The sequence below is a fragment of the Kogia breviceps genome, chromosome 3 (genome assembly GCF_026419965.1).
Source record: "Kogia breviceps isolate mKogBre1 chromosome 3, mKogBre1 haplotype 1, whole genome shotgun sequence".
In the NCBI taxonomy this organism is placed as follows: domain Eukaryota; kingdom Metazoa; phylum Chordata; class Mammalia; order Artiodactyla; family Physeteridae; genus Kogia; species Kogia breviceps.
The window spans coordinates 142,925,691-142,948,650 of NC_081312.1; positions in this window are offsets into that span (position 1 = coordinate 142,925,691).

Below are 22,960 nucleotides of genomic sequence, written 5' to 3' on the forward strand. Positions count from 1 at the left end.
GACAGTTTTATTTCTTCTTTTCCAATTTGGATTCCTTTTATTTCTTTTTCATCTCTGATTGCTGTAAGCCCTGCACACTGTTTTAACTTTTCCACTAGCCCAAGACTTTATGTCCTAATTAACCTTAGGGTCACTAAGAACCTACAGAAGAGTCATGAAGTACCACGGAAACTATGTGCTCTCCAATATTCCAGCCAAATACAAAATGAATCAGGGAATAAGGAAACCTCCTGCTGTGGAGTTGATGATAGATAGGTGGAAGAGCTGGGCCAAGGTTCAGCCAATCCCCTGGTCCAGAAGCCATAACCATGGCAACGCTAGTGATGGATGCTGTACTCCTACCAGAAATGACACCATTAAGAGGCACCAGGAGAGAGAGAGGAGCCTTTCATATTTCTGGGCTAGGCTCTTGGTAAGGGAAGTTTAGTAATTTTTATGCAGAATCGCTGGGAAAAAATAAACAGCCTCTTTCACATTAACCTTGCAAACCCAAATCTACATAGTAAAGGCAGATATCCAGATGCACAGCTTGGCTGAGGCCAGGTGTGAGTCTCTTGTATAGGAAACCTGTAGCCTGCTGCAGATTTGCCTTTTATTCTCTTTACTTTCTAGTAACAGTGCTGCACAGAACTTTCAACAAGAAAAGCCCAGAGGAGGATAGTTGCTTTTGAAGCCACCATTCTTGTCTGCCTCGTTCATTTCAAACAGGGGTACTTCTCACAGAGATGAAGGCCTGTGTACAAACAACAATGCCCATTGCACTCTCTTGCCACCAGCTGTGATGTAGTGTCTTTTGAATTCTGCACAGAAGCTTCCTTGTTTCAGAAACTGATTGATGGTTCTTCTGAATGAAGAAGGTAACAAGAACAAAAAGCAGGGCTCCTGGTAAGGCAAGGTACTTCAAGAGAATGGACTTGAAAGCACTTAAAATAAAAGGTAAACACAAGCCTCTGTGAAAGTAAAGCATTCTGAAAGGCATTGAGCTGTTCCTGGTTGATAATCTGCAGTTCTTAAAGATCTTCAAGTGTTTGTGCAAACGTACATAAGCTCCTCGGAGACATCTGACTTGGGATTTTAGACTTTTTGGTGGAGGAAAAAAATTAAATACAAATAGATGTCATAAAACAGAGAAAACGAACTGAAATAAAAAACATAGGCAGCCCGAGTTGGATTTAAGGCAGTGAAACAAAACAGTGCATTGAAAGAGCTTGTAATGAGGCACCTCTGCAGAGAAGAGCGCCGGTGATTTCTCTTTAGAAAGACATGGAAAGGCCTTCAAAGACTCCTTACAAAGACTCCTTACAAACACCGCGGGCAGTGTTAGGACCTGCTCTGTGTGAACTCTGAGAGATGGGCCTCCGCTTTCCACAAACCCTTGTCTTTCCCTTTTGCCTAACAGATAGAAACAAACCAGTTAAAAACAGCCATAAGAAATCTAGCCACAGTAAATACTTTTATTATAAGAAACTCTATCAAACTCCCTGTTGGTCAGCATTCTTCATGAGTCCATGCTGGAGGCACAGTGCTGGCTGAGGAGCAGGTTGGGGAGGGGTTGTGAGTGTTGGAGGGGTGGGGAAGTTAAGTGAAGCAGGAATCCCTGTCCTGGTCAGTGGTTCTTACACACCATGTTCTCATTTAAAAAAAAAAAAAAAAAAAAAAAAATTGCACCAGCTAGATGGTATTCCACTGTGTAACTATCTTAGGGGTAGTATCTCAGATACACAGAAAAAAAGTTAATTAAATCAGTCACTCTTGGTTGCCCACCCAGCAGCCATTCTCTTCTTTAATTTTTTGCTTGCAGAGCCCCAGTTTTGATTGGGAGTCCTTCTGCCCTTATCGTGATTCAGGGAAGGGTGACCCTATCCCAAACTCCAAGAATAAATCCTGCTTTTGTTTTTATAATGGTGGCTAAGGTAGGCAGTTTTGAGATGGCTCCCATGATCTTCACCCTCTGGTGTTACTCCTGTGATCATGGTCAAAGGCAGATTACCTAGGTGGGCCTAATCTAATGCAGGAGCCCTTTAAAAGCACAGAATTTTCTTCAGCTGCTAGTAGAAGGAAAAGTTGGAGAGATTGGAAGTCTTGATATGAGAAGGATTCAGTTCACCATTACTGGTTTTGAAGATGGAGGGGGTCACATATAAGGGTGGAGAGCCGTCTTTGGAGTTGAGAGTGATCCCTGGTGGACAGCCAGCAAGGCCATGGAGACAATCCTACAGCTACAAGGAACTGAATTCTGCCAGCAATCTGAATGCGTTGGAAGTGATTTCTTCCCCAGAACTCCTGATGAGAGCTCAGCCCAGGTAACACCTCGATTTTAGCTTTGTAAGTCCCTAATCAGAGAACTCACTCCAGACTTCCTGGACTTCTGACCTATAGAGCTGTTAGAAAATAAATGGGTATTGTCTTAAGCTGCTAAGCCGGTGGTTATTTACAATGCAGCAATAGAAAACTAATAAAGCAATCTATAGTGTCGAGAAATTTATATTTCTGCTGGGAAGGAATTAATTTTCAGTTCTGACCCTAATCAGGAATCAGCAAGTTACCTGTGGCAGAGGCTGCTGATTAGTTATCCAATAGCCACTCCCAGCTTTTGCCTTGGTGCCCACACCTCCCTGCTTCCCCCATGAAAGTCACAAATACCAGATTCTTGCCTTCCTTCTGCCCTTGCTGCTGGGTGGTCATGTGACCTGGATCTGCCTTTGGGTACAGTCATGTGAGAACATGAGGATAGAGCTGGAGCGGCCGTTTTGTAGCCGTGAGGTGACTAGCCTAAGGATGGTGGAGTGGAAAGAAGGAAAGATCTTGGTTCTTTCAATGCAATTTTGTTTTTCTTTTGTGACAGTTTTGAGCTACGGTGCCAACTCTGGAATTGTGTTCTTTCAGATCTCTTGTAAGATAATTCTCTTAAGTCACTCTCAGTTGGGTTTTCTGTGGCTTGAAGCTGAGCATACCCTTACGTGTGCTTCCTACTCTAAAAAGTGTGGTAGGCAGAGTGCAGAGACATCTGAGGTAGAGTGAGTGTAGAGGTTGAGGAGCAGGCTTTTGGCACAGGTAGGAAAGTGTCTATAGGTGTCCAGGGGTATGAAGGAAAAATATTCCCTGAGATTCTTCCCCAATGCAAGAAACTTTATGTGACACTAGTCATATGGACTTGGACCATTCATATAATCTTGGTGAACCTAAGTTTACTTTTCAAAGTGAGGTTAACAACACCTATGTCACTTGGTTCACCTGGGTTTATGAGGATCAGATTTGATTGTGTAGGTGAACTTGTATTGGAAACTTTAAAAGGAAGCTCTGTTGTAATATCAAAGCCACACTTGGTGCCTGGTACATAATATGTGTGCTCAATAAATATTTGTCGGGTGGATATGCTGTGCCTGTTTGTCTACATCAGGGTTGTTTGCATTGCACTGTGAGGTTGGGGGTTGCACTGCTGTCTGACTAACTGCTCCATACTTAAAGGAGGATTTCATTAAATGCTTTCTTCTTGGCAGTGATGTATTAGGTACTGCAGCCTGGATAGGGAATTCAGCTTTTGTTTTCTATGTATTTTCCACTAAATATGCTGTGACGAGGTGTCTCTTTTGATCAGGGACACTGTCAATTATTCCTCTCCCTTCTTGACTTTCTCTATGATTTAGGGTGTGAAGACATCTGTTGGCTTTAACCTATCGCTGTTGTGTGAGATACTTTGGCTCCAATCAGCAGGGCTGTGTCCAAGGCAAGCTGGCCCCCTGTGAACTCCCAGGCTGCTGAATCAGTCATCTGCCAGGTGACAGGTGGCGCCTTTAAGACATTGTGGAGCAAAAGGAGACAGTAACACCTGGCACTTTAAAAGCTTCCCTATGCCAGACAAACCAGGAACTTATTTGTTTCCTTTAAGCTTGCCCCCTGTAACATCAGCCACTTTCCCAAGTCCTAATCCATGGTTCATATTTCATGCATCCATTTGTGGATCTCATTGACTCTTGGCCTCTCCCTGCTGTACTCCTGGGACTGTGGCTTGTCACTGATTCTGTGACAGTCAGCTCTCCCTGGTTTTGGTGTTGCTGTGCTCCATGCTACACTGGATATGAAAGATGCAGAAACATGACTGAGGGCAGACAGGCCGACATCTGAGAAAGACTTATTTCAGTTGCTCCCCAAAAGGAATTATATTGGAATAAGGCAAGAGAGAAGATTAGGTGCTTGGAAGCCAAAATGCATCAGATTACAGAGACTGGAGACACTGAAGTCTGGATGGCTTAACAAATAACAGTGAAGTTGAACATAATATTTAAGTATCAGGACATAGATGGTGTAGCACTGATGAAATAGGATAGGGGTGTGTGCGGGCGGTCAATGACAAGACTGTGCAGCCAAGATGAAGAGAGGCAAAGAAGTAGATGTTGATCTTGAGGAGCAAAACCATGGTTTGGAAGCAGTGGGCTTGAGAATGAAGAATGGGCACCAGAGTCAGAAGAGGACCACCCTATCTCTTACTCTTCCTGGGATCCAGGAACCTCTTGGAACTCAGTCTCCTTATCTGTCAAGGGAGACCCCAGCACTTCTGGCCTCACAGGGTTACTGTATGTTTTTGATGATCTAAAGCGAACATGACAATATTGTAGACAATACTATGAAAACGTAACGTATGTTGCCTTCCCCTTGGCATCTTTGTTTATTTCCATGTGCTTGATGTAAAGCACGAGCAAGGTGTTTCCTAGGCTCTCCATTGTCACTTCTAAAGCTGCCACCTCTCCTCCCCCGAGGCCATGACGAGAGTTATGGGCATGGCCTTGAGGCGGACATTCCTTAGACAACAGCAGGGATGATGACAGCTCCTCTCAGGGCATCACAAGGCATCCCTCCTTTCTGGATGGCTCAGAAGTTTAGTTGTGAAAAGTACTCAGGTTCTGAAGAGCTGGATTAAAGACAGATGGTCTTGATTTACAGTCACAGGTCATTTTGGGCAAAAATGAGCAGTGAGGAAAATTGGTTTGAAAATAGGTCAGTATCTCCTACGTTCTTAAAGTTGGGAGGAAACCTAGAAAGTGCCTAGTGAATGGCCATTTGGGGTCTGAAGGAGCTTGCTGGTACAAGGTCTCCCTGCTTCTGATGTTTACACACGTTTATGCCCTTTGTCACGTGATGTCTGTCAAACGTTTGTCACTCTCTCACTCTGTCTCTGTCTCCCTCTCCCTTTAAAAACAATATATCTGGATCTCCACATTTGTTTCTCTTTAGCCACTCTCTTTTTAGATGTATTAAAGTTTTTGAAATTTAACCTTTAAGTAAACTTTTTATTTTGAGATAGCTGTAGATTCATGTGCAATTTTAAGAAATAATTCAGAGAGATCTCATGTGCCCTTTACCTGGTTTCACCTAGTGCCCTGCATCTAGTAAACATTTGCTGAATAAGTGAACTGACTTCCACAAACATGACATTGACTGCCGTATTTGGGCAGCACTGTGCTGGGTCCTGTGGGGTTATGAGGAGGAATTGTGGCAGGAAATGCCCCTGCCCTCATGTGGCCTACAGTGCCTGACTCGGGCATGGCCTGGTTCACCTGTTTTTCTTTCTGGCCTTACCCTCTGGGGTGCCCAGGTCCTAATTGTGCCAGCCCCAGTGGGACTAGTTGGAGCTTTTCCCTCCCGAGCCTATTCCAGAGGTGAGTCAGAGTGTGCGAACACTCACCCCATCCCCTTCCCCCCCCAGACACACGTGCCATTTCCTAAAGGAAAGCCATTTTTGTAACTGTCAGAGTTGGACTAGAACTGTCAAAGTATTCTAAAGCACCTCTAGTCACAGTTCTATTTTTCCAGCATTACTGTAAAAATATCATGACTTTTTCATCAAAATTGAGAATAACAACAAAGAGAACCTGAGAATTAGGTGAAAAAGGGGCAAAAGGAGGCAATGGCCTAGAGACAGCAGCAAGATGTTTGAATGCTGTGGACAGTGGCACATGAAGGCACACACCCCGCTTCATGCTTCCCCTACCCAACCTCCACCTCTGCCCCCGCACCTCCTCCTCATCCCTGCTGTGCAAGACTCAGCTGGGTTTCTCCCATGGCCATGGTGCACAAGGCTGTCCCACACAAGCCCAGATGGCTGCCTTTATGATGGCTCTGTGATGCCTCATTACCTATATTATGTACTAGTATGTGCATCTCATGTTAAAGTAACAGTATTGACTGTGCTGGCTTAATGGATTGGCTAGTTGCTCTCTTTCTGAGCAGTTACTCAAGCTTGCCATCTGGTGAGTCTAATAACCAGGTGGTGAACCTAAATAACCTCACTTTGGGGGTAGAAGGGACCCCAGTCGGTTCTGTTCTTGCCATCTGCAGCCTCCTTCTTTTGGATCGAGATGTCCAGAGAATCAGTCATTGCTATTTCTTAATGGAGTAGCCACTTGTTATCAGAAACACTCCCACTTCACTTACGCAGCATTCTGCTCTCCAGCATCTTCACTAGTTTAGAATACACATAGGAACCAGGAGCCAAGCCAGAAAAGGCTTTGTGCAAACGAGAATACCAGGAAGCTCATGTGATAAAGCTCATGGGCCTCCCTCATGAGAAAGCTTCCTTGAGCCTTTACTCTTATTTACACCCAGTGATACCACGGAGTTCATCTCCCTTCCAAGGATTCAGTGTATTGGAGGCTGCAGAAGAGAGGGCAGGAGAGAGTGTGACACAGACATATACTTTGATAAATAATGAGGACTACCTGAAAACACTGAAAGGATTAAAAGCAGACGCAAGAACTAAGAACACAGCAAACCGGGGTTGTTTGGTAAGGGTCAAAGTATGCTACAGCCCTGGACTGTTACCCCTCAAAACACCACGTTAAAATAATGGGAGTCTGGAATAATAAACCTGTGTTAACAGCACTGTTGACTGTGATTGGTAGACAGCATCTTAGGGGGAGGGACCCATGTCATACATTATGGAGATGCCCTCTCTAAATGGTTCGCATAAAAAGGTTGGACACACAGGGAATTACATGCTCAGCTTTTTGAGAAAAAACGTGTGTCTATGAGCAAAGTGAATTAAAATATTACATCAGTTTTTTAAAGAGACCAATATTTTTATTTTCATAAAATAAGATAGTTTCATTGAAGAAAATTTAGAAAAATATATAACCAAAAAGAAGGAAATAAAATATAGCTATAACCCCCACTTCCAAGATATAACAAGTGTTAATATTTTGTTTGCTCTCTTGTTCTCTTTTCACATATATTTGTATATGTATATCCATTTATGTCTCTGACCTTGCCTGCCTATCTACAACTAGTTGAAGTTAATACACAAGAATACATAAGTTAGTACATAAGAAATTGAGCCACACCACTTTGTAACTTGCATTTACCCCCACTTAATGCACAGGTAAGAAACTTTTCATGTTAATGAGTAAACTTCTTCAGCATCATTTCAGTGGCATTGTATTCCATGCTATGATAGCCATCCAGGGGTTTACGGTAATTCAGTGATTCTTTATAAAAGCGTATTGCACAGCAATATCTGGAAGATAAAACAAAGCGCAATCAGCATGAGCCTTTCTAACCACCACCAGCCAATTTCACTACGGTGGCAGCAGAATTGAAAGCTTCAAAGCTGGGCCTTTTTGTCTTCATGAGCCATGCTGGCTGCCTGCCTCTTGTTGGATACTTAGAACCCTCTGTCTGTTAGGATGCTTTTGGAGGTGACAGAAAACTCAACTCAAAGCAGCTAAGTAATAAGAAATATTATTTCACATTATAAAAGTCCTGGAGAGAAGGCCGATCCAGGGCTTGTTAATGCAGTGACTCAAAGGCATCATCTAAGATTTGTGTTTTTCCCATCTTTTTTCTCTCCTGAGGGGGTCCCCAAATTTTGGCAGCTATTCCAGGTACCACATGAAGACATGATAATATGCAGAGGCAGAACAGGGGATGGTCTCTTCCTTGTGTGTCTTTTTAAACAAATTTCTTTTTAATTGCGGTAAAATACACATCACATACAATTTAACATCTTGACCATTTTTAGGTGTACAGTTCAGTAGTGTTATGTACATTTACACTCCCTTGTAACCATCCTTCTAGTTAGTATCTTACTCTGTGAATTTGACTATTCTATGTGCCTCATATAAGTGGAGTTATACTGTCTATGTCTTTTTGTGACTTCCTGTAATGACCTCGAGGATCATCCATGTTGTACCATGAGTCAGAATTTCCCTCCTTTTTAAGGCTGAATAATATTCCCTTGCCTGTATATACCATATTTTGTTTATCCATTCATCTGTTTATCTGTTCGTCAGCCCAGGGGACACCTGGGCTTCTTCTACCTTTCAGCTATTGTGAATAATGCTGCTGTGAACATGGGTGTACAAATATCTCTTCAAGAGTCTGCTTTCAGTTTTTTGGGGTATATATTCAGAAGTGGAATTACTGGATCATATGTTAATTCTACTTTTATTTTTTGAGGAACTGCCAAACTGTTTTCCATAGTGATCTTACCATTTTACATTCCCACCAACAGTGAAAAAGTATTCCAATTTTTCTCCACATCCCTTCACCCTCCACTTTTTGGGATAGTAGCCATCCTAATGGGTGTGAGGTGGTCCTTGTGTTTCTTTTTAAGACTGAGGAAACATTTACTCTCACTTCTCTTGTCCCATTGGTTGGAATTATGTTCACACGCCTATTTTTAAACCAATCTCTGGTAAGAAAAATGCAACTGTGATTCATTTTTGTAGACCAAGCAGCACATACCCTGGGGTTGGAAGCGCTGAGCCCCTCTGAAGCATGGCTGCACGGAGTAGGGAGGATTGCAGGTTCTGTTAGGAAGGAGGAAGCAGGGATGACTGAATGTCACTTTCTGATTTCCCTTGACTTCACTAGGGTTTAGAGGGGCCCTTGTGTTTACATCCATGTAGACGTTACCCCAGCTTCGTAAAAAGAGTGCTTCAAAGTAAGATCACTTTGAACACCTCAAGAAAGGGTTTATCATGTAAATATAAACAACAGACAACAAAAAAGCTCTCACACAAAATTACCTCCTTACGTGATGAAGTAAAAGAGAGGAGAGAAGTTATCACCCATGCACAAAGGAGCCTTTAAGAATCTCATCATCTTTCCTCCCAGCATAGTCTCCCCTAACCCCCACTCATTTTCCGGACTTCAAACAGGATTGAAGTGACAAGGTATCAAACGCCAACTGCTTGCTCCTTAAGTCTTCAACTCTAATGTGCATACATATCACCTGGGGATGTTAAAATGCAGATTCCCATTCACTAGATCTGGGGTGGGGCCTGGGAGTCTGCATTTCAAATCAGCTCCCAGATGAGGCTGATGCATCTGGACTGAGACCCACATTGAATGGTGGGGATGTAGAGCACAGCAGAATCCTCTGGAGGGTCTGTTAACACACAGCTTGCCAGGCCCTGACATCAGAGTGTCTGATTTAGTAGGTCTGGGCTGAGGCCCAAGAATTTGCATTAGGATGCCCAAGCATCCTAAGTGATGCTTATGCTGCTGGTCCAGGGAACATTCTGATGACTACTGACTTAGAGGATATAGTCACTGGGACCAGGTGACGAGCTTTGCACCTAGAGGCCCACTTGGTCCCTGCGTAAGCTCAGCAAGTGACTTTACCTTTGAACCTCAGTTTCCTTATCTGTAAATCCAGGATGATAACACCTACCTTAGTTGACTTCTGTGGGGCACTGCGCATGCATTATATAACGTCTACAATCATTACTCACTCTTCCTTTCAACCGGGTAGGATTGAAATGTGCACATTTGCTGCTCTTCAGAAAATCTTTTGGGAAGTGAGTTATTCCTCACCTCAGGCGTGTTCAGAGAAGCTCTCTTCTTTCATTTCTTGTGAAACCTCCCCAGATATACTTTTTCCACCATGCCGTTGATTCCTCATTAAGCGTGGGGATGCTGGGCACTGCCAGCCTTTAACCTGGATGCCCAGTAAGTCCTTATAAATAAAGAATGCAGAAAAACCTAATGAGAACAGCATCATCTCAGGCTGCAGCAACAAGACCTGTCTCCCTCAGCTTCCCGGGAGGGCGTGCTCTCTGAAACCTCAGTCTGTTCTGGCTAGCAGAACAGAAAAAGCAGCTCCCAGCATCCCAGGCAGCACTCAGTGTGAGTGCTTTAATCATATGCAAGGCTGAAGAAAGGCAGGAAGCAAGCAGACCCCTGCAGACAGGCTCTTTACCTGCTTATGCCTTCAGGCTGGGAACAGAGCTCAGTAGCCAGAGGACATTTCAGGCAGAGCAGCCAGCAAGGCTCAGAGACAAGAGGCAGAAAGGTGTTGGGCAGTACCAGCTGAGGCCCCCCCATGGCAAGGGTGTGAGTGGGCTACAAGGTGGAGACCTTCGCAGGGCCAGGTTACACAGGGACTTGTATGGCTTGTAGCCACAGATAAATAGAGGGAGGGCAGGTGTATTAGGACAATTTTGATAACCAGTAATAGAAACGAACTTGCCTTCACTTAAGCTGAAAGGAGCCTTTAGTTAAGGATTCAGGCTGTTTCACAGAACCCAAGGGCAGGTTGCAGCATCGCCGAGGAAGGGGCGGAAGCAGAAAGGCATACTGACTCATTCTCTCCTCACTGACATTTTGTCCCCCATATGAGCTTTCTCTGCTTTTACAATCCACATGGGTGATAAAAAATGTTTATTCCAAAGCACCCAAGCTGATACAATGGCAGGTTTTGGATTTAGCCATCTCAAGAGATACTGACTGTTTCTTAGTTCCAATTTCAAATGTCTGGCAAAGAGGCTCTGATTGGCCATCATGGGTCAGGTTCTCAGCACTGGTCCAGTCAAAGGCTGCCATGGTGGTAGGATGAGACATATTGTCCAAAATGGCTGCTGGGGCCCTTGGTTGTGGATCAAGAGTGGGCAGTGAAAGGCTTATTTATGAACCAGGTGGACACTCCAAAGGGACTACCTCAGAGGAAGGGCAGAGCAAACTCCATAGTCCGTTCCCACCTGAGGTGCTCTGATTGGCTCCTTACATGCAGCACCTGTTCTCTTCCAGCCAGCAGTAGAGGGAAGGGCAAGCACAGGACCTATGTATGTAGGTTTGGGCTGAGAAGATAGGGATCTACCTCCTGGAGCACTGGTGTAGGACCGCTTTGGAAACACTACTGAGCTCTGCAAAGTGACACAATCCTTAAATAGCAATGAGAGCAACCTGGCTACCATCACTTTGGAAGCTGAGAAAATAAATGACAGCAAACTACCAAAATAGTTTTTCTTTTGTTTTTTTAATTGGAGTATAATTGCCTCACAATGTTGTGTGAGTTTCTGCTGTACAACGAAGTGACTCAGCTATATGTATCCCTATATCCCTGCCCTCTTGGACCTCCCTCCCCCCTCCAACTCCATTCCACCCATCTAGGTCATCACAGAGCACCGAGCTGAGCTCCCTGTGCTGTACAGCAGGTTCCCACTAGCTATTTTATACATGGTAGTGTATTTATGTCAATACTGATCTCCCAGTTCGTCCCACCCTCCCCTTCCCCCCACCGTGTCCACATGTCCGTTTTCTACGTCTGCATCTCTCTTCCTGCCCTGGGGATAGGTTCACCTGCCATTTTTCTAGATTCCACATATATGTGTTAATATATGAAATGCTTCCCTAAAATTATGTTTTTTAAACATCAAACAGCAAATTAATGAAAATCAAAATATAAGGAAACTTCACTCACCCATGATCTCACTCTGTTCTCTTTGTTCCCTCTTTCTTCCAGCTTTCGTTCACATGCATGCAGAATCTTATATAGCTTTAGAGAGTATAAACATTTTGTATTCCATATTATGTAATGACTAGTTCCCATGCTGCCTGCCTTGTCATCTTCTTAACTATCTTTGTCGATATGCCATCCTTCAAGTTAAGTATGTTACACTTAGCACATAATTAAAATTTGAGACTGTGAATCTGGAAGGAATCTTAGGAAATCACCGAGGCCCAAAAAGATGAACCTGGAGAGGAGAGTGAGCTCCCCAAGGTCACAGAGCTGCTTAATTCCAGACCCAAGGCTAGATTTCATTCATTTTTCCAAACGTATGTTTATAATTACCTACTTGATGTCAGGTAGCAATAGGTTTCATCTTACTTCAGATCCCTTTTCGCCACCTTGCATGATCTAATTAACATGTGCTGGCTATGAGCCATTTCTTATTTTTCTTAACAGAGGAAAGAGTGCTTTTTCAACTCACTCTCAGGAATAGAGGTTGTGGAGCTGAAATGAGTAACAGCGATTTTAAATTGGACTGGTTTCGTGACTGGTAGATAAGTCAGCATGCAAAGACATTTCTGTTTCCCAGGTTTGGCTTGCTTTCTCAACTCCCTTTGCAAACTCCACAGGGATTTTTAAGCTTTAAGTCTAGGTATAAGCTTATGCAAGCTGTTAGTCACCTTTTTAGATGAAAACACCACAGGATTATGCTTGAAAAATGTTCCGTGCTTCACTACAGATTCCTTTGGAGTAATTCAGCTATAGTACGATTTTGAGGGAGAAGTGATTGAACAGATACATTTCAAAACACATTTGCATTTGAAAACTGGGTTTTATCAGCTAAAAGAACTATTCTTGAAAGGTACACATGCAAGGCAAATTTAGAACAAGCAGAACAATTTAGACATGATAGCTATGAATTGCCCCAAAGCTCAAAATACTGGGGGCTTTTGATCACACAGAATCCTGGGCATGGATTGAATCATGAATATCTGGTGTTTTACTCTGGAAAACATACTGGAGCAGGAAATCTTGTCATTGCTCTGTCTCCACAGATCATTCCAAAACATTCTAGGCATGCAACATTGCAATTGTAAACACACATTTGACCAGAAAAAAACAGTGAAGGAGCCTAAATTTTTGGTATAGAGAAGAGGGGTGGGCTCTGAAGTCAGAGTTTGGGTTGGTATCTTGGTTTTACTACTTACTGCATATGGGATCTTGACTGGGTCTCAGTTTGCTCATCTGCAAAATGGGGAGAATACTCTTTGATTCATAGAATTGTTCTGTTGATTTGATTGTGTTAAATCATGTTACATAGCACCTCTCAAACTCACATGTGAACACAAATCACCTGGAATCATGTTAAGATGCAGTAGGGACAGAGAAACAAATACTGTATGATCTCATTTATATGTGGAGTCTGAAAAAACTGAACTCACACAAGCAGAGAAGATACAGTGGTTGCCAGGTGCCAGAGGGCAGGGGAGATGGGGGAGATGTTGGACAAATGGTACAAACTTCCAGTTGTAAGAGGAATAAGTTTGGGGAGCTAATTACAGCATGGTGACTATAGTTAACAATTCTATATTGTGTACTTGAAAATTGCTGAGAGAATGAATCTTAAATGTTCTCATCATAATAACAACAACAAAATGGTAATTATGGGAGGTGAAGGATGTGTTAACTAAGCTTATTGTGGTAAACATATATACATATATGTATATGGTAAACAATATATACGTGCATCAGATCATCACATTGTATGCCTTAAACTTACACAGTGTCATATGTCCATTATATCTCAATAAAGCTGGAAAGAAAAAAAAGGAAAAAAAAAGATGTAGTAGGTCTAGGGTGTGGTCTGCTATCTGGAATTCTAACAAGCTCCACTGATGCCCGTTGCTCCTGCATACCCAATCCTTTCATTTCTTTCCCTCTGTTCTTGAGAAGTCTTCCAGACCTTCGTTCTAGCTATTCTTGTTGGGTTCTTGTGATTGACTGCACATACACTTATGATGTGTGTGTGTGTGTGTGTGTGTGTGTGTATGTGTGTGTGTGCGCGCGTGCGTGTGTGAGAGAGGGAGGTGACAGAGATGCTGAAATGGTCATGCTCATGTTTGGAAAAAGCAGTTCCGTCTCGACCATATCTTACACAATGACTCTTACACTTGCTAATTAAAGGAAACTGAGTTTTTCCAGGGTTAAAAGGGCCTTGGGAGCTATTAGTCAGTCAATTTATTTTTATTTTTAAAAATAAATCAATTCAATTTATTTATTTATTCATTCATTTGTTCATTTATTTTTGACTGCGTTGGGTCTTCGTTACTGCACACGGGCTTTCTCTAGTTGTTGTGAACGGGGGCTACTCTTTGTTGCGGGCTTCTCATTGTGGTCACTTCTCTTGTTGTGGAGCAACGGCTCTAGGTGCGCGGGCTTCATTAGTTGTGGCACACGTGCTCAGTAGTTGTGGCTCGTGGGCTCTAGAGCACAGGCTCAGTAGTTGTGGTGTGTGGGCTTAGTTGCTCCACGGCATGTGGGATCTTCCTGGGCCAGGGATCAAACCCGTGTCCCCTGCATTGGCAGGTGGATTCTTAACCACTGCGCCACCAGGGAAATCCCTAGTCAGTCAATTTAAAGGTTAGACTCACTGTCAGAGCTTTCAGAGGGTGTCCCCTCCCTTCCCCATTCCCCAGTGCCTCTGAGCAAAGGAAGCTTCCTATCCTCACAACTTGTATGAAAGGACTCCTCATCCGAGTGCTGTGCTTCTCTATCAGCTTCCTCTGACCTCCGTCTGTACTCCCTCCAGCCTCTGTCCTTGTGCATTTGCTGCAGACACATTCACGGTGGTGTTACTTGGGCTCTGATATCTTGGCACCTTCAGGGCTTGGTGGTCCCCCCTGTTGATTCGACCCCATCTCAGTCTTTACTGGCCTTATAGATCCCCTGAGCATCAACCTCCACCTGGTCACTTGGCCTCTCACAATGGCCAAGTGGGCCCCTTGCTCTCAGCTCTGTGTCCTTCTTTGTCCCTTGCCAGGTGGAACTTCCAGACACCTCCACACTTGGTGTGAGCAGAGATGTTCAGGGGCACCGAGTCTTCCTGCACATCCCACACTGTCATTTCTACCTGCTATGGCTGCTCCCTGGTGGCACAGATGCAGGGCAAGTTGCTCTCCCCGGGAATTCCAAACAGGAAATGCGCTAGATCTGCTCTGGATTCAGCTTTTCATTCTTTCCCTCACAGTTTCTATCTGTCCCCACTCCCTGCCCTGAGCTAAGGCTTAGAGGTAGGGGGGTTTCAGGCAGCTACTTCTTCCTAGGTTCATCCTTTCTAGAACTCTCCACTTCTTCCCAGGAATGTCTCTACTTTCTCTTTTGTCCCTTAGAAATTGTTCTACATCTTATCTTTCTTCTTTCTTACTTAATGACTCTTTGATCTACGTGGATCCATCCTACTGCTCCTTCTCTGAGGCAATAAACCTCATGCCCTAACCAGCACAACGGAACGGAAAAGTGGGAAGGGAAAACTTCTCATAGATAAGAAAAATTAGATTAAAAATGGTTTAAAGATATTATCCTTATTATATATTATAGCTACTGCATATACAATAGGAATGAAAAATGAAACTCCTTTGCTTTTTCTTTTGTCCTTAGCAGACATTACCAATCTATCACATCACACAATCTTAGAAACCTTCTTAACATGGTGTTCCAGGCAGCCAGGAACAATCAACAAGAGCTGCATTTGGAGATAGAAACTCTTTTCTATCACTAGTACAGAGTTATGCTTGAGGAAGGTAAAGAAAATAAGCAAAATCTAAACCTCACATCCAAATAGGCAATGTAAGTTTTAAATTTGGGAACTGTATAATTAGAAATCACTTTAAAGTATGAAATCATCACCCCACACAATGATCATTCACCCTCTTCTTGCATCACTCTAATGACGGGGAGCTCACTACCCATTGATAGTGAATTGCATTTTTAGACTATTCTAAGTAGTAGAAAGACATTCAGTATTTTGTACCTGCTCATTGCAACTGGATTCTACACATAACATATTTAATTCCCATCCATACCATTGCCCTTCAGCTCCCATTAGTGTCTCTTTTCTATGTTCAATCTGCCTGGTTCTTTTCATTGGCACGGCCTCCAGCCTTCTCAATAGCTTGGGACTCCCCTCTGGATTCTTCCCTATTTAATGAGCTTTCCCTTTTAGTGAAAAGCCAGGGAGGTAACTGTAATGGGGAATCGCCCCTCCCTCCCTCTACTGTGGGTTTTTGTTTGTTTGTTTGTTTTTTGTTTCTTTTTGAAAATTGGACACAGACATTGCATGTGAAGGTGCTGATTGCGGGGGATGTGTAAGGGTCCCTGCCCCCTGCAACCTGATGCTGTGTGCTTAGAAACTCTAGCTTGTCCCGGTACACATCCTCCTTTTCTCCCTCTCCCCACCTCTCTCTCTATCTCTCTCTTTTTCTCTCTCCCTCTCTCTCTCTTTCTCTCTCTCCCTCTCTCTGTCTCCCTTACACCCACCCATACACATACCCACCCCTCTGGGCGGCATCATTTCTCAGCTGGCTACTCAAAGCAGCAACTTGTACATGCTTGTTTTGCTGTTTGCTTGTCTAAACTACAGGCTTAATAAGGAGGCTGCAGGAGAAAATGGTTTAAACTCAGTGCCATTGAAATCACTTAATTTTGAGAGATCTGTGCAAGTATCATATTGAAAATAGTTGGGAAAGTCCTGAAAGGGGCTTGCTAATGCCTCCTCCGTTTTGCCACCAGGCGATTTGATGCTGTTTATTAGGGTGGGAATCCAGCAGAACCTTATAGCTGGGTTAAGAAACTGGGATTAAAAAGAATGGTGATAATAAGAACAGCCAACATGACTGAGCATTTTCTATGTGCCTGACTGGCCTTATTCTGCCTGCTTTATATATATGAACTTATTTACTTTTCACAAGTTTGACCTCTTGCCCAAGGCTGTGATCTACTAAGTGGTGGAGCCAGTTTGAGCCCACATGCCCTGGCTCCAGAGCCAGCACTGTAAACACCACATAATCCTATGCATTAATGGTATTGTCTCTAATAACATCCAACTCATGTCAGCAGACATAAGTAAGCACATTTACCAAACTGTAAAGCAAAAATTCCCAAACTCTGTGGTTAATGTCTTCCTGTCTCAGTTCCTTCATCTGTAAAATGTGCTAATATAAACTAGTGGCTCTATTTATATAAATATAAATCGTTCTGAAGATCCATTTTCTCCTACTCTCCTTCCCAAAACACATAATTTCAATTGTTTTAAAAACAAGACTGCATCATTCATTCAAATATCACAGTGGATTCTATTCTACTAAGACTCCTGTAGGCTTGAGTGTGTCTTTAGGGTTTTAGCTGACGGGGTTCCCTTGCATGCATCATGGAATGTGGCTTCTCCCATTCTGGGATGTATCCTTCCTGTCCACCCAAGTTCCACCTATATGTACAATTTTCTACCTGGCCCATCTCCTCCATGAATCCCCTGACCACCCTATCCCACTTTTGAGCCCTCCTTTATCTTAACATGAACACAAGGCAGCTGTATTCCATCAACAAACATTTCTGAGCATTTATTATGTGCCTAGAATGATTCTGGATCAGAATTTCTCAACCACAGCCCTATAGACATTTTTGGTGGTGTGATGGTTAATTTTATGTGTCTATTGGACTGGGTCCAAGGGTACCCAGATATTTGGTCAAACATTACTCTGGGTGTTTCTGTGAGGGTTTTGGGATGAGATTAATATTTAAATTGGTGACTTTGAGTAAAGCAGATTGCCCTCCGTAATGTTGGGTGGGCCTCATCCAACCAGTTGAAGGCCTGAATAACACAAAAGACTTACTCTTCCCTAAGTAAGAGAGAATCATCCTGAATAATGGACTTTGAATTGGGACATCAATCAGCTCTTTCAGGTTCTATAGTAGCCTGCTGGCCTTTAGACTTTAACTAGGACATTGGCTCTGCAGATTTTGGACTTGCCAGCCTCCATAAGAGTGTAAACCAATTCCACACAATATTATAATATTGTGGTATTATAATATTGTAATATATGTTATTATATTAATATATTAAATATAATAATATATTATATAATTGTATATAATTAATATATCATAATATATTTAATATATTATAACATTGTTATATTATAGTAATATATTATAATATAATATTTATATTATAATTATATTGTAATATAATAAAGGGTTATAATTATATTATAAATATGAAAGAATAATAAAATATTAAATAGAAATAAATATAAATTATATATTTATACATTCTGTTTCTCTGGAGAACACTCATTCAGGCAGGCTAATCATTTGTTGAGGGAGCCATCCTATGCACTGGATGTCTAGCAGCATCCTGACCTCTACCCACCTGATGCCAAGGAGCAGCAACCATATCCCAGTTGTGACAATCAAAATGTGTCCAGTAACTGCCAAATGTCCCCTGGGGTGCAAAATTGCCCTGGTTGAGAACTGCTGTTCTAGGCATGTGGGAGAACTCAGGGGAAGCTTCTGCTCCTAAGAATCTCACAGTCTACTTAGGAGTCAGCACTAACAGGAATCAATATGGAATAATGAACTATTAACTTGTGAAACATTTTGCAACCTAAATTTTAGCTAAACTTGTGATTTTCTTTTTTGGAGGAAGGAATAGAGAGAAATGACAGCAACCTGTATAGAAAAAGTGGAAGCTTTCTTTCATTGGGGAAGGAGAATATGACATAAGAAAAGCTGTAGCATTCTACCTGGTTTGTCTCAGATAAGTGCAGTTACTTTGCAAGTATTGAAAGATTCGTTAATGAGACAAAAATTACCCATATGCCTCAGCCCTACTGACCAACTCTAGTGAGCAAAAAATCTTCTGTGCAATTCCACTTTCAAATTCCACTTGTGTCCTGATAGTTCTGAAGGATTACGTGATTCTTCAAATGAATCCATAACCCATTGTTGGCCCTGGACACATTTAATAACAGAACTCTGGGAGAGTAAGATTAAGAGACACAATCCTTCAGTCTTTCCCCAAACAGTTTTATTACTGAAATGATTCATGCACTGGGAGTCACTGAAATTGATCATTCGTAATTTATACTCTTTGCAGACAGAGATTTTGGGTTCCTTTCCTTAGTTGTTCAATGTCAGTTGTCCAATGAAAGTTGCCAGTTGTTCAATGAACACTTGGTTCAATCTTCTAAGAAATTCACAGTCCTGAAAACATTCTGAAGCCTGCAGGGAGTTGAGAGGTGACTCTGGACTCGTTTTAGCAAGCTGTGCATGGCTGAATGTATAAAGCATTAAAACTAATCTGAGACACAATGTGACAATCAGTAGCAATACAGTATGTGCTGAACAGTAAGATTTAATATTAGCTTAGTCTGGCAACAAGAGGCAGGACCCAAGTCAAGATGGGGAGGGCAGAGCCAGGGATAGAAGCCTTTCAGCTGGATTTAGGAGCAGCGTCATACTGAACTGGATGCTGGAGTGGGCCTGAGTGCTTGGGGCAGAATTCAAACTTGGGCTCCAGCACCTCCGCTTTCTCAGTACTCGTCATTTGTGAAGTGGGGCTGATGTGAAAAGAGTTCATTTCTGCTTTACCAAGTGGCAGAGCTGCTGGACTTGAAGGGTGTTGGGGGTCATGTGGTTTAACCCCTCATTTTGTAGGTGAGGAAATGCAGGTCCAGAGTGGTGATATGAGAATTATAACAGTGAAATTAACTTATACAGAGTGTTAACTATCTGCCAGACACTTGACTGAGTGTGCTATAGACATCTCATCTTATCTCTATGAGGCAGACACTGTTACGATCCCATTGTTACGGATGAGGACACTGGGAGTCAGAAAGGTTTAACTGTTTGCGCCAAGTCACACTGAAAGTTCAGAGCTGACAGTACTCAGACCTAGGACTCCCCCTCTGGCAGGCTGGTGTGTTTTTCACTTTGCTGCTGAATTTTCTCATCTGTAAAGGCTCTTTCATTCCTTCACTCCCTTCTTCCCTCTATCCCTTCAGCATTGGGCACTGAGCACTTAGACTGGACCAGGCACTGCCCCAGATTCTGGGAAAGCAGCTTCCACAGTCCAGAGATATTAGCCAGTGGGGGAGGCCAGTCTAGGAGAGATGAATGTAGGAGCTAATGTTTCTTTGTCTGGTCTTGCTCAAAAGCAACGTGTGAGGAAAGGGTCCTTGGACCCAGTGGCCTGGGATAGCCACTGGTGACCATGAGGCCTGCCTGAGTAGGTCAAAGGGCCAGGCTGATGTTGGACTGCTATCAGTGGGGTGGACCTTGTACTCTGATTTTTCCTCAGGTGATCAAGAGCTATGGATGTGGGCAGATGAAATGACCCTAGCCTGCAGAGAAATGAATTTAGTTATGTTGGACACTACACTTAGCCTTTGTTGAATTTACAAAGGGATGAAATGGCACAGAAGGGAAGCTCTCCTGTGAGGCCTTGGGGGCTGGATGGTGCAGTCTTGAGACGTACCTGGGGTTGGCTTTGTCAGGGCACCAGTGTTCTGTTTTGTAATCACCTCCTTACTTGCCCATCTGTCTCAGCAGGCTCTGAACTATCAATGACTAGGAATGGTATCCTGTTCCTTTTATTTAAAATGCCAAGATGGTATAAAAGAGATAACTAATGAGAGCCTAACTTATAGCACAGGGAACTCTACTCAATGCTCTGTGGTGACCTAAATGGGAAGGAAATCCAAAAAAGAGGGGATATATGTATACGTATAGCAGTTTCACATTGTTGTACAACAGAAACTAACACAACATTGTAAAGCAACTATACTCCAATAAAAAGTTTTTTAAAAATGCCAAGATGGTGTCTGGCCTGCTTCATACTCATTGGATATTTGTTGAATAATTGGGAGATCCTTAATCTTGAAGTATCTAGAAGCTTCATGAGGTATATTTAGAGTTTATGTGGACCAGGGGAACTGATGGGGGTGAAGCAAACCTGAATGATATCTAGATACAACAATTGTACATCCTGAATTTTTGGAACAGACCCAGTTTCAAATATGCTCTCCAGTTTTTCCTGTAAGTACGTTTTTAATCTGTCAGACCTGGTACTCTGATATTTTGGTTTGGAAAATATGCACAGTGCAGCAAAGATGCCAACTTGTTATCTCACTGTGGCTGGACTATTGAGGTCTGTGTTCTCCTAGGTGTCAGAGACGTAAGACCCTGCATAAGCAATAAGAGGGTGTGTGGTGAGCACAGATGCAGCAGAGCTATGGGTTTATTTAATTATTATCTTTTCTGACCTATTTCTGGTATGTGGTCATATCAGTCAGGTTTCTCCAGAGAAACAGAACCAGTAGGATATATTTCAAGGAATTTGCTCACAACTGTGGGGGGCTGGTAAGTCTCATACCTGTAGGGAAGGCTGGCAGGCTGAAACTCCTAGGTGGGAGCTAATGTTGCGATCTTGAGAGAGAATTTCTTCTTCCTCAGAGAAATCTCAGTTTTCCTCTTAAGGCCTTTCAACTGATTGGATGAAGCCCCACATTATCAGGGGCCATCTCCTTTACTTAAGGTCGACTGATTGTGGATGTTAACTACATCTACAAAATACCTTCACAGCAACACCTAGATTAGTGTTGGATTAAATAATTGGGTACTACAGCCTAGCCAGGTTAACAAAAAAACCATCATAGCAGGTAGAATATGAATCGCCCACCACTTGTTCCAAAAGGATAGTACAAGGGAATGATTGTGAGTTTGGGCATATTCTAGCAACTGTGGGAGCAGGATTATCTGATAAACTGCTGTTCCCTTCCCCAAAGAGGGGCAGCCACAAGCCTGTTGACCTGCTTATTAATCCCAATGGGTTAAGTTGGCGAAAGCTGAAAAGTGTTCCCACAAGGACACTGCTGCTCTATCCCCAGGAGGGAGAAGTGTTGGAGTAACACCTCTCTATTCTCCTCACCTTCCTCTTCCCCTTTCAAGGGAAGGGGGACCTGATTTGATTGGTGTCAGAAGAGACATTCTGTGATGGGCCCTGAGCATCTCTAAATGTTCTTCCTGTGTAACCCATGAATGCAAGAGCCTGACTGCTCTTCACTCAGGCCATCCCTCAGGGTTGCATTGGCAGTGAGCATCCTTGAGAAAGGAGGTAACGACTTCCCCTGGACAAAGAGGAGACTTGCCTCAACTTGCTAAAAAAGAGATGAAACATCCAAGCTCTGACCTCCTCCCCTGTAATAATCCTCTGCATATTCAGGGTCCATCTAGAAACACCTACATTGTCCCCTTGGGACCTTTGGGGGCAACTAGGGTGAACATCATGCTGACACTGGCTACTGCATTTGCTGTGAGTAATAAAGTCCTTTGTCTCTGATCCAGGGGTCTCATATCTTCTTGCCAGCATCCATGAAACAGCTGCGGTCTAGCTTGTTAGCTTGCAAGTAGGGTAAAGCCTCAGGCCCTCTACAACTTTTGACAATAAGAGGCCTTGTTGTCAAGAGGCCTTGACTCCCTGCAGGCAACAAGTATTTGTTTCACATTCCTAGACTCCTCCATGCAATGACGGTCTGTCCTGGAGACCACACTCTCCCTTCTCCAGGATCTCCCTGCAAAAAGAGAGTAAGAATTCTCATGGCTTTCCAGCTTTATCATTAAGAAAGCTGATGTATTGCTTCCTGAGTGGTCTCTTCACCAGTGGTCTAGAATGTGGAGGGGACAAAAGGGGAACATCTAGGCTCTTCTAGAAACCCCAGCTTGTACTGAGTGCCAGGCTCTATGCTAGGAGCTGCGGATGCCATAGTGAAAAAGAAAGGTTCCCTACTCTCTTGGAGCTTATAGTGTTCATGGGGGAAGGGAGCCTGCACAGATACAATATAAGAAGATAATGCAGAGTGTTGAGAGCTACACAAGACTGCCTGTGGACCGCATCTCTTCTTGTAACATTTTCCTTCTTTCTAGTTTGACTCTCTGAAGTCACATTTATTTTTTTTAATTTTTAAAATTAATTTTTATTGGAGTATAGTTGCTTTACAATGTTGTGTTAGTTTCTACCATACAGCAAATTGAATCAGCTATACGTATACATATATCCCCTTGTTTTTGGATTTCCTTCCCATTTAGGTCACTACAGAGCATTGAGTAGAGTTCCCTGTGCTGTACAGTAGGTTCTCATTAGTTATCTATTTTATACATGGTATCAGTAGTGTATAT